Here is a 17,146-nt window from a genome sequence, read left to right on the forward strand (position 1 = left end):
GGTGGGAGACATGCCTAATAGGGTTAATGCCTATAGCAAAGAGGACGATGCTCAAGACGGAGTCGTGAGGCACCCCATTTTCCTGGGTAAATGTGTCTGGCATTCAGAACTCACATAGCCCCTGAAAACTCTTGTCTTTTAAAAATTCCTGAAGGAAAGGCTTTCTGAAAATCAAAAAACGCAGCCACAGTCTGGTATTTCCACAGAAAACCATTCGTGATATGGGTTGACAAAGTGATGAGATCGTCACCTGCAGAATGGTGAGCTCGGAATCCACCTTGTGCAGTGGTTAGTAAATTGTGAGCCTCCAGCCACAATACCAGATGGGCATGAATCATATGTTCCATCACCTTGCAAATGCAGCTGGTGAGAGAAATGGGGCACTAACTAGAAGGAAGGTTTTTGTTCTTATCAGGCTTAGGTATGAGTTTGACAGTAGCTTCATGCCAGCATCTGAGAAACATGGCATCTGCCCAGATGCGATTGTAAGCACAAAGGAGAAAGTGCTTGTTCACAAGAGACAGGTGCTGCAACATCTGAATGTGAACATAGTCTGGCCCTGGGGCAGATGATCAGGATGAAGTGAGAGCATGATCTAGCTCTCTCATAGTACATGGCAGCATTGCAGCATTCACTATTCTGAGAGGAGATGGGTAACACCTGACCCTCTTCCATTCGTTTCTGATGGAGGAAGGCAGGGTAATAAAGGGTAGGAGTTGAAATCTCCACAAAATAGTGGTCTAAGGTGTTGCAGATAGCAATGGGGTCCACAATGACATCATCCACTACAGTCAGGCTGGAAATTTGGGAATGGACTTGGTACCAGAGAGCCGCCAGAGGTTGGCCCACATGACAGAAGAGGGAGTGGAACTGTTAAAAGAACTGGTGAGTGAAATCCAGCTAGCTTTTTTGCTTTCCCAAAGAATGCAATGACACTGCACATGCAACTGTTTATAGCGAGTACAGTTCGCAATCCTAGGGTGATGGTTAAAAATGCAGAAAGCACATCTCCATGGGCGAATTGCATTGCGGCACACCTCAGTCCACCAAAGGACTGGGGCATGGTGCGGTAAAGATGAAGTACGAGGAATGAAATCTTCTGCGGCAGTAAGGATAATGTTTGTAAGGTATTCTACCTGGTCATCACATCTGAGGAAAATGTTGCTAGGCAAAGATCGTCAGGGAGAACTAAAGCCTCCAGTCAGCCTTAGAAAGCTGTCACTTGGGTTTACACATAAGTTGGGTACAAGTCAGCAAATGGATGGCACACAGGAAATGGTTGCTAGAGTACGTGTCAGAGAGGATGGACCACTTGAGACAATGGGTACGCGGGGCAGTGCAGAACGAGAGGTCCAAATGGGAAATGTGAGCAAGGACTCTGAAAGGAAAGCGGATGCTCCAGTGTTAAGGCAGATAAGCTTGAGTTGATTGAGAAGGTCAGCCAAGAGGGCACCTCTCGGACAGGTTCTGCAAGAGCCCCAGACGTGTATTAAAGTCACCGAGCAGCAGAAAGGGATGAGGGCGTCAAACAGAATCGTGAAGGGATGATAGAAAGAAAAAAAGTGAAGTGAAGACCCTGCAGGTGGGCACCAGAACTGGAGCAGTCATCATCAGTACTCTGGCTGGTTTGACGTGACTCGCCACAACTTCCTCTCCTGTGGCGACCTCTTCATCACAGAGCAGCACTTACACCCAACATCGTCAATTATTTGTTGAATATATATTCCAATCTCTGTCTTCCCCTACACTTTCATCTTCTACAGGTCCCTAAAGTACCATGGAAGTTAATTCTGATTGTCTTAACAAAAGCCTTTATCATCCTGTCCCTTTTTCTTGTCAATGTCTTCCATATACAAGGGTTCACTGAAAAGTAATGCCTCCACCTTTGCAACTTTTCAACAGTTGGCAACATTGGTATGTGGCAGGTACTGGCTTGTTCCGTAGCCTCTTCTCAACAGCTCCAGTTGGCGGGAAGCCTTAGCATTGAACAGTTGTATTGTTACAGTGTAAACTATGGAACCCTGCACAGACAGTCGGTCAATGCGATTTAAGCAACGTGCAGTCACTGAATTCTTGACAGCAGAAGGTGTCACCCCAAAGGAGATTCATCAGAGAATGATGGAAATTTATGGTGATTGTGTTGATGTGAGTCCTGTGCGTCATTGGCCAAGTAAGTTTAAAGATGTTGAGGTGGGAGTATCTTACCTGTGTGACAAACAAAGAGTTGGATGTCCTGTGACAGCAACTACTGAGTTCCACAAGCAAAATGTTAGATTGATTCAGGACAATCATCGTATCACTCAGAGAGAAACTGCAAACACAATAGGCATTTCACAAGAACGAGTGGGTCACATTATTGCTTTGCTTGGCTATCTGAAGATCTGTGCAAGATGAGTACCCCGGATGCTGACTGCCGAGATGAAAGCGCACAGACTTGAAATTTGCCAGAAACTCCTCTCGTGTTACGAGAATGAAGGTGACGCCTTTCTCCATTCAATTGTGACAGGAGATGAAACGTGGGTACACCATCACAACCCGGAGACGAAACATCAGTCTATGGGATATCGAGACAAAGACTCGCCCCAGAAAAAGAAATTCAAGATGCAGCCCTCAGCTGGAAAAATTATGCCCACAGAGTTCTGGGACATAGAGGGTGTTATCCAAGTTGTTTTTCTTGATCATGGAATAACAATAAATTCAGAGCATTGCATCACAATGCTGCGAACTCTGAAACAACAGCTAACAAGGGTGGGAAAGGGAAATGTTTTCCTGCAGCATGACAATGCCAAACCACACACTTCACGTGCCACCACAGCAGAACTTCAGAGACTGAATCTCACCACCGTATGGCATCCTCCATACAGTCTAGATTTACCACAGTCTGACTTCCATTGGTTCCCGATAATGAAAGACCATCTGCAGGGACATCATTATGCTTCTGATGAAGATGTTGAGTGAACTGTGAGACTGTGGTTGCAGAAAAAGTGTCGACTTTTTCCATGACAGCTTCAGAAAACTTGTTCATTGTTGGCAGAAATGCATCCAATAGGCAGGTGATTATGTGGAAAAGTGAATATTGGTACTCAAAGATCACATTCTAAGGATTATTTCTGCATTTGATTTATTAAAATATTCCCATCCAAACTCAATTAAAGAAGGGGGAGGCATTACTTTTCATTATTTCCTTGCCAATTTGGTGGAGAAAGTTCTCCTTTCTTATCAGTCTACCTAATTTTCAACACCCTTCTATAGCACCAATGCTTGGGTTCTCATCTTTCATAGTTTTCCGATAGTCCATTATTTCCTTCCGCACAATCTTGTACTCCAGATATATACCCTCAGAAATTTTTTCCTCAAATTAAGGCCAATTTTTGAAATTAGTAGACTTCTCTTGGCCACGAATGCCTTATTTGTTTCTGCTAGTCCGCATTTTATGTCCTTGTTGCTTTGCCTATTATGCAATGCTTTGCTTCCAAAGTGCACATTCCCATCATTTGATTTACTTTGTGGTCTCCAATTTTGATGGCAAGCTTCTAATTAATTATAGTATATTTTAAGGAAGTGGTGCCTCACAGTATAGTGGTTCTTACCCACTCCCAATTAATTTATTAATTAGGGTGAGTTAAGGAGTGCTCCTACTGTGACACATTATGGTGTCAGACATGCTAACAGCACAAATTGTTCCTCGTGAAGTATTGCATGTGGATGGCTACACTGACCAACTCATAAAGGGAAGATCCAGCACACCTGCAGGTTTCCTAAATCACCATTAAGAGGTTTGCTTACCTCACATCTTGTAAAGCTGTCTTGATGCCTCAAATGGTCTTTCTCTAATCCAAAAGTCTTGGCTCCATACAAGCATACAGTTGACTCTAAACAATGGAGTGGCACATTAGAAAATCTCAACATTACTTTAATGAAAGTCCCGAAATAATGGGATGCCACTTTTATTGTTAATAGAAAAGTCTAGGGGGCAAACAATCTTTAGAACCAGTATAATGGTAATACTTGAATCTAAGCTCACAGATTCTAGTCATCACATATCAAGCACAATTTCAAGTTCATAAAATATTTCCACATGAATTTAATAACATGTCTGATATTGTACACTCATGAATTCGTATATAAACATTTACTGTGACACTTTTAACTCACTTAATCACTTTTATGCAAAAACATATTCAGTTCACTGCATATGCATTCTGCCTCTCCAAATATTAGTACCAGAGTGCCTAGTAAACATTTCCCAAAGCTGACTAATAGTTGAACGATATAAAAAATTTCCCTCACAGTAAGTACATGTCAGCATGAACACAACTCAAAGATTGTCTAGTAAGCTAGCACAGTGTTCTGTGCCAGCCAGCACAGGGTGAGTTCCTGATGGGCCAGTTTAGTTAAGTGGTTCAAATGGCTCTGAGCACTATGGGACTTAACATCTGAGGTCATCAGTCCGCTAAAACTTAGAACTACTTAAACCTAACTAACCTAAGGACATCACACACATTCATGCCTGAGGCAGGATTCGAACCTGTGACTGTAGCGGTCGCGCGGTTCCAAACTGAAGCGCTTAGAACTGCTTGACCCCAGTTTAGTTATCCAATGACTGACAATCTTAAATAAAATTCTAATTAAAATGTGAGCTTGATTTCAGAGCTACTGAAATCATGGTTAAGTAGATGTCAGTGCGAATAATGAAGGCAGTCTAGTTGGAGTCGTATACAAACATTTAAATAGGTAATATTAATATTTGCCACCAAGCTTTGCAGTGTCCTCCATATGCTCCAGTATGACAAGGATCCTGCTCGCCTCTCCTTGTTAATGCTCTGTGCCCATCTGTTGTTTTATGGGAAGGAGGGATTTCTATGAGTCCTAATTGCTTGCTGGCATATAGCAGCATAAGCCTTTCTATACTGCATGATGAAATCTAATAAAATGTGTGTTGGCATGGGGCATAAATGCCACAACAGCTCTTCTCATTCTGTTATTCCTCAATACTTTTCTCTCCTTAGTTTACTATCAATCCAAATTCTATGCTCAATCGACTGTTCATTCCATTCACTACATACTACAATTATTCCTTGTTTTTGTTGAGGATAGCAATGTCATAAGCAAATCGTATCCTTGATATTCTTTATTCCTGAATTTTAATCTGATTCTTGAACCTATTTGTTATTGCTTCTTCGATGTATGGGTTGAGCAGTAGAGGAGAAAGACTGCATTCCTATCTTATACCCTTTTTAATTCGAGCACTTCATTCTTAATCTTCCATTCTTACTGTTTCTTCTTGGTTTTTATACATACAGTATATTATCCATTTTCCCTATAGTTTAAACACTCATTCTAGGTTAACAAATCTTATGGAGGTATCTTGATTTTTCTTCTCTTAGTTTCATTATCAAATACAAAATTATAATTGTTTCCCTGGTGCCTTTACCTTCCCTACAGCCAAACTGATCACCACCTGGGAAATACTCAACTTTCTTTTCCATGCTTCTGTATATTACTCTCATCTAGAACTTGGATGCATGAGCCGTTAAGCCAACTAGTAATAATTCTTGCACTTATTTTCCTTTACCAGCTTTGGAATTGTGTCACTCATATTTTTCTGAAACTCTGATGATATCCAGTCTCATAGATTTTACACATCAGCTCGAATACCCATTTGGTTACTATTTTCTCCAATGATTCTAGAAATTAAGAAGGAATATTCTCTATGTCTTCTGCCTAATTTGGTATCAAGCCTTTCAAAGCTATTTTAAACTCTGACCCTAATAACTGGATCCCCAACGTCTTCCAAATCAACTACCATTCCTTCTTCCATCACATCAGCAGACAGTTACTCCCCATCATACAGACCTTCAATGTATTCCTGCCACCTATTGTTCTCTCCTCTATGTTTAACATTGCAATTCCTCCTGAACTTTCAATGTTGGCACTTTTAATTTAATTTCATCTAAGCTGGTTCTGACTTTTCTATATGCTGAATATGTCCTTCCAACAGCTATTTCTTTTGCAATTGTTTCACATTTTTTGGCAGCTATTTCACTTTAGCTTTCCTGCACTTCCTCTTAATTTGCTGTATTCCTGTCTTTTTTCTGAGCACTTTTGTACTCTATTCTTTTGTCAATCAGTTGAAGTATTTCTTCTGTTACCTAGTGCCGGTTTGAGAACATTTTTGGACACATGTGAGCTATAATTTAATGATCCCCTTTCCAACCTATTCCCCTGAACCCTTTCACATATGTAGGTTTTTGCTTCTAACTGTGATACACAGTGAATACAAATCTTGCACTTGGACACCCATGGTGCCCCTCTCAGCTTGGCAGTTCAGCTGGCTACTACTAATTGTGAAATGCCATGCACAGAAGTCTTACAGCTGAGGTGCCTCTGGTGCTCCAGTGGCAGCTTGTGTTGCTTGGACCTTAAACCGGACCTGCTGTTATTCAATTTTTCTTCGCTGTCACCTTTCCTGTACCCACAACTGTCCATCAAAATTCTGTGATCGGCGTCTTTAGAAATGACCACTCCTCTTCAATTTAACTGTTTATTACAATACTCCTTATCACAACATCTACAGCCTGCAAGAACATCAAACACATATTGTCATTCATCAGTATTTCAGTATCTCACTTCTTGCCATGTTTATTTTTCCTGACAACTGTCCGCAACTTCAGCCTACTGTTCGTCATTACTAAACTGTGGCCTTCGTATGTCTTACAATCCACTACCTGATTTCCCAATCTCTATCTCACCATGTTGTAATCCTGCTGGTATTTCCCCGTGTCTCCATGCCTTTTCCAAGTATACTTCCTTTTTTGGATAGTGTATTCACTACTACTAGCTGAAATTTATTACAGAAGTTAATTATTTTTTCACCTTTCTCTCATTTCTTACTGCCGAGTCCATATTCTCCCATAACACAGTTTTCAGTTTCTTCCCTTATTACACTGTTCCAATCTCCCATGATTACCAGCTTATAATCTCCCTTTACAAACTGAGTTGCCCATTCAATACCCTCATGTACTCTCTCTATATCTTCATCTTCTGCTTATGATGTCGGACTGTATATCCTGAATTATTATCGAGTGTTATATATATAAATGGCCTGGCTGACAATATCAATAGAAGCCTCACATTTTTTGCAGATGATGCACGCATCTATAATTAAGTACTATCTGAAAAGGTGCACAAAAATCAAATCAGATATTGGTAAGATTTCAAACTAGTACAATGACTCGTGCATCTTGCTTTAAATGTTCAAGAGATGTAGTACTATGCACTTAACAAAACACTGAAATGTAATATTCTATTATTACATTGATGAGTTACAACTGGACACAACAGAATCTTGCCAATAACTGGGAGTAACAATTTGTTGTGATATGAAATGGAATGATCACATAGGGTCAGTTATAAGAAAGACAGGTGGCAGACTTTGGTTCATTGGCAGGATACTGGACAAATATAGGGTGATAGGCAAATATTTTAATGTGTTATTCTGCAACTAAAACTAAAGAAAAAAGTTCATATAAACATAGATCTGCAAATGTTTAGTTGTGGAGTTACAGCTAATAAAAGATTTTGTTTGAAATTTAGCAACTTTGCTAATACGAAGCCATCACAATGCTGTACGAGGTTAAAGTAAAGCATGATTCCATTTATTTTGTTGTTATTGGTCTGGTGAATCTAATAAAACATGTCCCAGATGTGTATCTGCAGTAGTTTTCCAGACCATCAAGAGAAGCAAAGAAGTAATTTCAGAAAATGTTTAATTTATTAACTACTTAGCCCAATTTGATTTTTTAAATTCCAGACAATTGCACAAAGTTTTCAACAGAAGTTGTAGAGAATTGAATTTCTCCCTGTCGAGAAAGAAACTGTGGGAAATATTCACAAACACTTCAGCAAAGTCTATGGAGCATCTTCTGCTGACAGAAGTGCAGTCAGTTGATGGGCACAGAGGGTGGGTCATCAGAAGGTTGTTTGGCGGAGCTCCACAATTTGCAGCAGTCAGGGAGACCATTCACAGCTGTCACACCTGACATGTTGCAATGGGCTGATGTCATTTACCATTAAAGGGTGCCATTTGTGGAAGACATTTTGAGGACGATGAGGAGGTGATTCACACAGTCTGCCACCACAACAGAGACTGGTACTGACAAAGCATACACGCCCTTGTTTTGCACTGAAGGAATGTCGCAGAATGGAGTGGAAATTATGTGGAAAAAAATGGGTGTGTAGAAAAACACCATTCTTTTGTGTGTGTAATTCTCATTATCTTACACAAAGAACTGTTGAAGAAAAAAATGTGGTGCACTACTTTCTGGGCAACCCTCGTATATTACAATTGTAAACAGCAACTTTCCATATCCTGGCAAAAATCACAACTATGGGCCATGGAAAATGCAAGTAACTAATTCATTAAGTAACAAAAATGTTTTATTTGGCACTTATGGCCCTTGCCTTATTCTTTCTTTAAGCATTTAATACGTGCTTGAATGGCTGTCAGGCACAAGGTCATATATGGTTGTTGTAGCTTCATAATATTTCCAAACATGCATGTGATTTTCTTGTTTATAAAACATTTTATTTCCATTGGAAATAATGGTACTAAATCAAAATTGTTGTTAAAACTGTATGAAATAATGTACCTATATGAAAGTTATAAGCACCAATCAGTAGGTAGCCTGTACCAAATTACGAGGTGTGCTTTTTGAGTAAGTACCGTTTTGAAATTAAAAAAAGACGTGCTAAGATATCTCAATAATTTTATTTTTACATGAAAGCCTGTGCCTTAATCTACTTTTCTACATAATTTCCGTCAATATTGAGGCACTTGTCATAACTTTGTACCAGTTTTTGAATACCCTCCTCATAGAAGTCTGCCACCTGACTTGTTAAACACTGCATCACCACTGTTTTGACTTAATCATCGTCTTGAAGACGCTGACTGCCTAGGTGTTTCTTCAAGTGCAGGAACAGATGGTAGTCACTGGGCGCAAGATCGGGGCTGTACGGAGGATGATCTAGAGTTTCCCATTGAAAAGATGTGATGAGATCTTTGGTCGGATTCGCCACATTCAGACGGACATTGTCTTGCAGCAAAACGATGCCCTTGCTCAACTTCTATGGACTGTTGCTTTGATTCTGGTGTGACGTAGGCCACCCATGTTTCATCGCCCATAACAATTTGGCTTAAGAAATCATCACTGTCATTGTGATACCGCTCAAGGAAAGTCAATGCACTGTCTAAACATTTGGTTTCGTGCATGTCCGTCAACATTTTCAGTACCCAACGTACGCACAATTTTCGGTAATTCAAGTGCTCGGTCACAATGCCATACAAAACACTATGAGAAACGTTAAGAAAGTCATTGCGCAAGGAGGAAATCGTAAAGCGTCTGTTTTCTCTCACCTTATTGTCCACTTCCTGCACCAAACTTTCATTAACGACCGAAGGACGCCCACTCTGTTGTTCATCATGCAGATTTGTGCAACCATCTTTAAATGCTCTCACCCACTTTCTTACCATTCCATTACTCATAATGTTTTCTCCATAAACTGCACAGATCTCACAATGAATATTGATCGATTTTAGGCCTTTAGCACTAAGAAATCTTATACAGCCCATACTTCACAGTCAGTGGGACTCACGATTATCGGAGGCATCTTAAACACTCAGTACACAACGTAAACAAGGAAGAATCAGACTGTAATGGCATCAGTGAGTAGATTAAGGTACAGGCTTTCATGTAAAAATAAAATTATTGAGATATCTTAGCACGTCTTTTTTTAATTTCAAAATGGTACTTACTTAAAAAACACACCTCATATTTCAGGGTGGCTGATACTCACTCATGTTTGACATTATATTATCAGTAAATGTCGTATATGTACCAAACACAGATTGCAGGTAATATATACACTGAAACACCAAAGTAACTGGTATAGGCATGCATATTCAAATACAGAGATATATAAACAGGCATATTCAAATACAGATATATCTAAACAGGCATATTCAAATACAGAGATATGTAAACAGGCAGAACACAGCACTGCAGTCAGCAACGCCTTTATAAGACAACAAGTGTCTGGCGCAGCTGTTAGATCGGTTATTGCTGCTACAATGACAGGTTATCAAGATTTAAGTGAGTTTGAACGTGGTGTTATGGTCGGCGCATGAGCCATGGGACACAGCATCTCTGAGGTAGTGATGAAGTGGGGATTTTTCCTGTACAACCATTTCACGAGTGTACCATGAATATCAGGAATCCGGTAAAACATGAAATCTCCAACATCGCTGTGACAGGAAAGAGATCCTGCAAGAATGGGATCAATGGCAACTGAAGAGTATCATTCAATGTGACAGAAATGCAACTCTTCAGCAAATTGCTGCAGATTTCAATGCTGGGCCATCAACAAATGTCAACGTGCAAACCATTCAACGAAACATCATTGATATGGGCTTCTGTACCCTTGATGACTGTATGACACAAAGCTTTACACCTTGCCTGGGTCCATCAACACTGACATTGGACTGTTGATGACTGGAAACACATTGCCTGGTCGGATGAGTCTTCGTTTCAAAATGTATCGAGTGGATGTGTATGGGTAGAGACAAACTCATGAATTCATGGACCCTGCACGTCAGCAGGGGACTATTCAAGCTCTAGAGGTTCTATAATGGTGTGGGGCATGTGCATTTGGAGTCATATCGGACTCCTAATAAGTCTAAATATGACTCTGACAGGTGACATGTACATGGGCATCCTGTCTGATCACTTGCATCCATTCATGTCAATTATGCATTCAGACGGACTTGGGAATTCCAGCAGCACAATGAGACACCCCACACGTCCAGAGTTGCTACAAAGTGGCTCGAGGAACACTCTTCTGAGTTTAAACTCTTCTGCTGATGGTAAACTTCCCAGACATGAACAATATTTAGCATATCTGGGATACCTTGCAACACGCTGCTCAGAAGACCTCTCCACTCCCTTGTACTCTTATGGATTTATGGACAGCCCTCCAAGATTCATAGTGTCAGTTCCCTCCAGCACAATTTCAGACATTAGTCGAGCCCATGCCACGTCATGTTGCAGCACTTCTGTGTGCTCGTGGGGGCCCTACATGATATTAGGCAGGTGTACCAGTTTACTTGGCTCTTCAGTGTATGATAACAAATGTTATCTGCACAAGCATGTAGAGCCCTGAAAATGTTTTAAGATGCACAACAGCGATACAATGAAGCAGTGGTCAAGTTATATGAGGTTACATGTATGTTTAATTTGAAGATAAATAATTTAGGAGTTAAGGAGACTACTCACTAACATACACACAAAAACCACTTGTGCACCTATATTGTGTCTTCTGGCCACAGAATGCCGGGATTGCAGTTCAGCGGGTGAACTTGGGTGGGACTTGCGTCAAGTGGGATGGGCAGAGGGAGAAAGGGATGGGAAGTAAAAGTAGAGTTTGGGTATGGTGAATTTAATGGCTGGGAGGAAAGCAGAGGCAGCAGTTGTGTGGGACAGGAATGCCTGAGAGAAGGATGGCAGGTGGACAGGTTGACAAGTGGCACACAGATACCAGAGCAATTGAGGTGTGGCCCATGATGAAGATCACATGGATTGGGAGGGTGTGACAGAACAGAGGAAGAGGGAACTGTTGTGAAGAGGGTGAGAGGATAGCGAGATAGTGGAGAGTGTGGCCAGGAGGACTTTGGGAGCTAATAATGTGTTGCAAGGATAACTCCCATCTACATAGCTCAGAAAAGATGGTGCTCGAGGGAAGGATCCAGATACCGCAGGTTGTGAAGCAGCTACTAAACTAAAGCTTGTGCTCAGCAGTGTGTCGTGCAACTGGGTGGTTGACTCTGTTCTCGGACACAGTTTAGAGTGGCCATTCATTCTGGTGGACAGCTGGTTGATGGTTGTGCTCAGATAAAATGCTGTGCAGTAATTGTAGCAGACACGGCATATGGCATGACTGCTTTCACAGCTGATCTTGCCTCTGATGCAACAGGCTAAGTCTCTGACAAGACTGGAGTAGGATGCGATGGGTGATTGAACTGGGCAGCTCTTGCACCTGGGTCTTCTGCAGGGATATGACACCTGGACAAGGAGTTGGCAGCGCAATTGACACCAGGATGTCACTTCGGTCAGACAGGCGATGCAATACCACTTCAGGAGGGGGTGTCTATCTCTGGGCACAACAATAGATAATCAGAGACCTGGTGAAGGATGTGGTTCATTTGCTACAGTCCACGGTGCTATTGCATAATGCTCTTTTGAAGCTGATTCTTGTGAGTGGCGGGAGTATCAGAGTTCTGTGAGGATACAGCATGTGAAATCAGTTTGCGGACCAGGTCTGTCTGTGAAGGCCTTGGTTAGGCTTCAGCATAACAGACAAATGAATTATTGCCACTGTAGATGCACCACCCACAGGTGGCCAACCCATAGGGAGGTGATTTTCTGCCATGGAAGGGGTGACGGCCATCAAAAAGCAGGCACTGTTGGTCGTTGAGGACGACTGGATGAAGCAGATGGGAAAGAAGATTTTGAGGTTGTGGAATAGTGAGGATAGGGTGCTTTGATCTGACAGTGTTTTGTGTCTGGTCACTGTTAATTTAAGCAATCTAAGCATAACAAACCCCCCCCCCCCCCACCATGAACCATGGACCTTGCCGTTGGTGGGGAGGCTTGCGTGCCTCAGCGATGCAGATAGCCGTACCGTAGGTGAAACCACAACGGTGTGGTATCTATTGAGAGGTCAGACAAACGCATGGTTCCTGAAGAGGGGCAGCAGCCTTTTCAGTAGTTGCAGGGCACTAGTCTGGATGATTGACTGATCTGGCCTTGTAACACTAACCAAAACGGACATGCTGTGCTGGTACTGCGAACGGTTGAAAGCAAGGGGAAACTACAGCCGTAATTTTTCCCAAGGGCATGCAGCTTTACTGTATGGTTAATGATGATGGCGTCCTCTTGGGTAAAATATTCCGGAGGTAAAATAGTCCCCCATTCGGATCTCCGGGTGGGGACTACTCAAGAGGACGTTGTTATCAGGAGAAAGAAAACTGGCGTTCTACGGATCGGAGCATGGAATGTCAGATTCCTTAATCGGGCAGGTAGGTTAGAAAATTTAAAAAGGGAAATGGATAGGTTAAAGTTAGATATAGTGGGAATTAGTGAAGTTCGGTGGCAGGAGGAACAAGACTTTTGGTCAGGCAAATACAGGGTTATAAATACAAAGTCAAATAGGGGTAATGCAGGAGTAGGTTTAATAATGAATAAAAAAAAAAAAAAAATAGGAATGCGGGTAAGCTACTACAAACAGCATAGTGAACGCATTATTGTGGCCAAGATAGACACGAAGCCCACGCCTGCTACAGTAGTACAAGTGTATATGCCAACTAGCTCTGCAGATGACGAAGAAATTGAAGAAATGTATGATGAAATCAAAGAAATTATTCAGATAGTGAAGGGAGACGAAAATTTAATAGTCATGGGTGACTGGAATTCGGTAGTAGGAAACGGGAGAGAAGGAAACGTAGTAGGTGAATATGGATTGGGGGTAAGAAATGAAAGAGGAAGCCGCCTGGTAGAATTTTGCACAGAGCACAGCTTAACCATAGCTAACACTTGGTTCAAGAATCATAAAAGAAGGTTGTATACATGGAAGAAGCCTGGTGATACTGACAGATTTCAGATGGATTATATAATGGTAAGACAGAGATTTAGGAACCAGGTTTTAAATTGTAAGACATTTCCAGGGGCAGATGTGGACTCTGACCACAATCTATTGGTTATCAACTGTAGATTAAAACTGAAAAAACTGCAAAAAGGTGGGAATTTAAGGAGATGGGACCTGGATAAACTGACTAAACCAGAGGTTGTACAGAGTTTCAGGGAGAGCGTAAGGGAACAAATGGCAGGAATGGGGGAAAGAAATACAGTAGAAGAAGAATGGGTAGCTTTGAGGGATGAAGTAGTGAAGGCAGCCGAGGATCAAGTAGGTAAAAAGACGATGGCTAGTAGAAATCATTGGGTAACAGAAGAAATATTGAATTTAATTGATGAAAGGAGAAAATTAAAAATGCAGTAAATGAAGAAGGCAAAAAGGAATACAAAAGTCTCAAAAATGAGATCGACAGGAAGTGCAAAAATGGCTAAGCAGGGATGGCTAGAGGATAAATGTAAGGATGTAGAGGCTTATCTCACTAGGGGTAAGATAGATACTGCCTATAGGAAAATTAAAGAGACCTTTGGAGAGAAGAGAACCACTTGTATGAGTATCAAGAGCTCAGATGGAAACCCAGTTCTAAGCAAAGAAGGGAAAGCAGAAAGGTGGAAGGAGTATATAGAGGGTCTATACAAGGGCTATGTACTTGAGGACAATATTATGGAAATGGAAGAGGATGTGGATGAAGATGAAATGGGAGATATGATACTGCGTGAAGAGTTTGACAGAGCACTGAAAGACCTAAGTCGAAACAAGGCCCCAGGAGTAGACAACATTCCATTAGAACTACTGACGGCCTTGGGAGAGACAGTCCTGACAAAACTCTGCCATCTGGTGAGCAAGATGTATGAGACAGGCGAAATACCCTCAGACTTCAAGAAGAATATAATAATTCCAATCCCAAACAAAGCAGGTGTTGACAGATGTGAAAATTACCGAACTATCAGTTTAATAAGTCACGGCTGCAAATTACTAACACGAATTCTTTACAGATGAATGGAAAAACTAGTAGAAGCCGACCTTGGGGAAGATCAGTTTGGTTTCCGTAGAAATATTGGAACACGTGAGGCAATACTGACCCTACGGCTTATCTTAGAAGCTAGATTAAGGAAAGGCAAACCTACATTTCTAGCATTTGTAGACTTAGAGAAAGCTTTTGGCAATGTTGACTGGAATACTCTCTTTCAAATTCTGAAGGTAGCAGGGGTAAAATACAGTGAGCGAAAGGCTATTTACAATTTGTATAGAAACCAAATGGCAGTTATAAGAGTTGAGGGAATGAAAGGGAAGCAGTGGTTGGGAAGGGAGTGAGACAGGGTTGTAGCATCTCCCCGATGTTATTCAATCTGTATATTGAGCAAGCAGTGAAGGAAACAAAAGAAAAATTCGGAGTAGGTATTAAAATCCATGGAGAAGAAATAAAAACTTTGAGGTTCGCCGATGACATTGTAATTCTGTCAGAGACAGCAAAGGACTTGGAAGAGCAGTTGAATGGAATGGATAGTGTCTTGAAGGGAGGATATAAGATGAAAATCAACAAAAGCAAAACGAGGATAATGGAATGTAGTCGAATTAAGTCGGGTGATGTTGAGGGTATTAGATTAGGAAATGAGACGCTTAAAGTAGTAAAGGAGTTTTGCTATTTGGGGAGCAAAATAACTGATGATGGCTGAAGTAGAGAGGATATAAAATGTAGACTGTCAATGGGAAGGAAAGCGTTTCTGAAGAAGAGAAATTTGTTAACATCGAGTATAGATTTAAGTGTCAGGAAGTCATTTCTGAAAGTATTTGTATGGAGTGTAGACATGTATGGAAGTGAAACATGGACGACAAATAGTTTAGACAAGAAGAGAATAGAAGCTTTCGAAATGTGGTGCTACAGAAGAATGCTGAAGATTAGATGGGTAGTTCACATAACTAATGAGGAGGTGTTGAATAGGATTGGGGAGAAGAAAAGCTTGTGGCACTAGAAGAAGGGATTGGTTGGTAGGACATGTTCTGAGGCATCAAGGGATCACCAATTTAGTATTGGAGGGCAGCATGGAGGGGAAAAATCATAGAGGCAGACCACGAGATGAATACACCAAGCAGATTCAGAAGAATGTAGGTTGCAGTAGGTACTGGGAGATGAAGAAGCTTGCACAGGATAGAGTAGCATGGAGAGCTGCATCAAACCAGTCTCAGGACTGAAGACCACAACAACAACAACCATAACAATACTCCAGAATAAATATTTCATTTTGCAGTGGATTGTGCACTGTTCTGAAACTTCTTGGCATGTCAAAACTGAGTGTCTGACTGGGACATGAATCCAGAATCTCTCTTTTCATGGGAAATGCTCTCACTAACTGAGCTACTAGCATTATTGATGACTCATCCTCACGGTTTCAGTTCTACCAGTATCCCCCTCTTACGTTCCAAGCTTCACAAGAGTTATCCAGCAGGCCAGGATGTGGCCAAGCTATTTCTCCATAACATCCTCTCTTTCAGAAGCATTTTTCCCACATGGTATATAAAAACTGGTCACTGGCAGAACTGAAGTTGTGGAAGCAGGTAGTAATGCTCAAGTAGATCAGCTGGTAAGTGCACCACCACTTAAGGAACGGTTGTCCTGGTACACATTTTTTATTTTCCAGGAAATTTAAGAAACAGTACTAAATGAAAGATTCTAGTAGCCATTACATGTAAGTTTGGGTCATGAATTTGGTTTGTTCATTTAACTGATAATTAGTGATGAAGCAATTCCTAGTTCATCATGGGCACTATTTTCAACATCTTACTTTTGTGAAACCTGTGAGTGTTGCTTAATTTTATGTTTTCTTTCTCTATTCATAGTTGTTAGGTTTGAAGCACACAGTGCATATGTATTATCAGCATTGTCTTAGGAAGCAGAACGTGTTATCTTCTCACACCACTCCTCTCCATTGGCTTGCTTTCTCCACACCGCACCTCCCCTTCCATTAGTGAACAAGACATAACAGATAGGAATCTAATGTTTGTGAACTGCCAAGTTAGTCCCACAGAAGTTTGAGATGACACTGAAAACAGAACAAGAATTTTTCTGGAAGAATATTCAGTCCAAATCACGTTACGTATGCAGTGATCTGTTGATGACTGCTGTCTGTCCTGCATTTGACATTACATTTGAAGTTACTGATGGAATGGATATATTAAGTAATGTTATTAAAAGTGTGAAAATTTCTAACAGATAGAGAGGAAAAGGAATTAAGATTAGGGTTCAATGTCCCATTGACATCAAGGTCATTAGAAATGGATCGCAAGGTTGGATTTTTTCAAAGAAGGGGAAGGAAGTTGGTTGTGCCTTTTCAAAGAAACCATCCTGGTGTTTACCTGGAATGATTTAGAGAAATAACAGAAAACCTAAATCATGATTGTTGGA

The 17,146-nt window shown here is 41.1% G+C and overlaps 1 protein-coding gene across 1 annotated transcript in view; it reads right to left on the reverse strand.

The window, feature by feature from the left end:
- LOC126259816 (nibrin) overlaps positions 1 to 17,146 on the reverse strand; it is a 157,809-nt gene that overhangs the window by 115,741 nt on the left and 24,922 nt on the right. The window lies entirely within an intron of this gene.

The sequence above is a fragment of the Schistocerca nitens genome, chromosome 5, assembly GCF_023898315.1.
Source record: "Schistocerca nitens isolate TAMUIC-IGC-003100 chromosome 5, iqSchNite1.1, whole genome shotgun sequence".
Lineage (NCBI taxonomy): Eukaryota > Metazoa > Arthropoda > Insecta > Orthoptera > Acrididae > Schistocerca > Schistocerca nitens.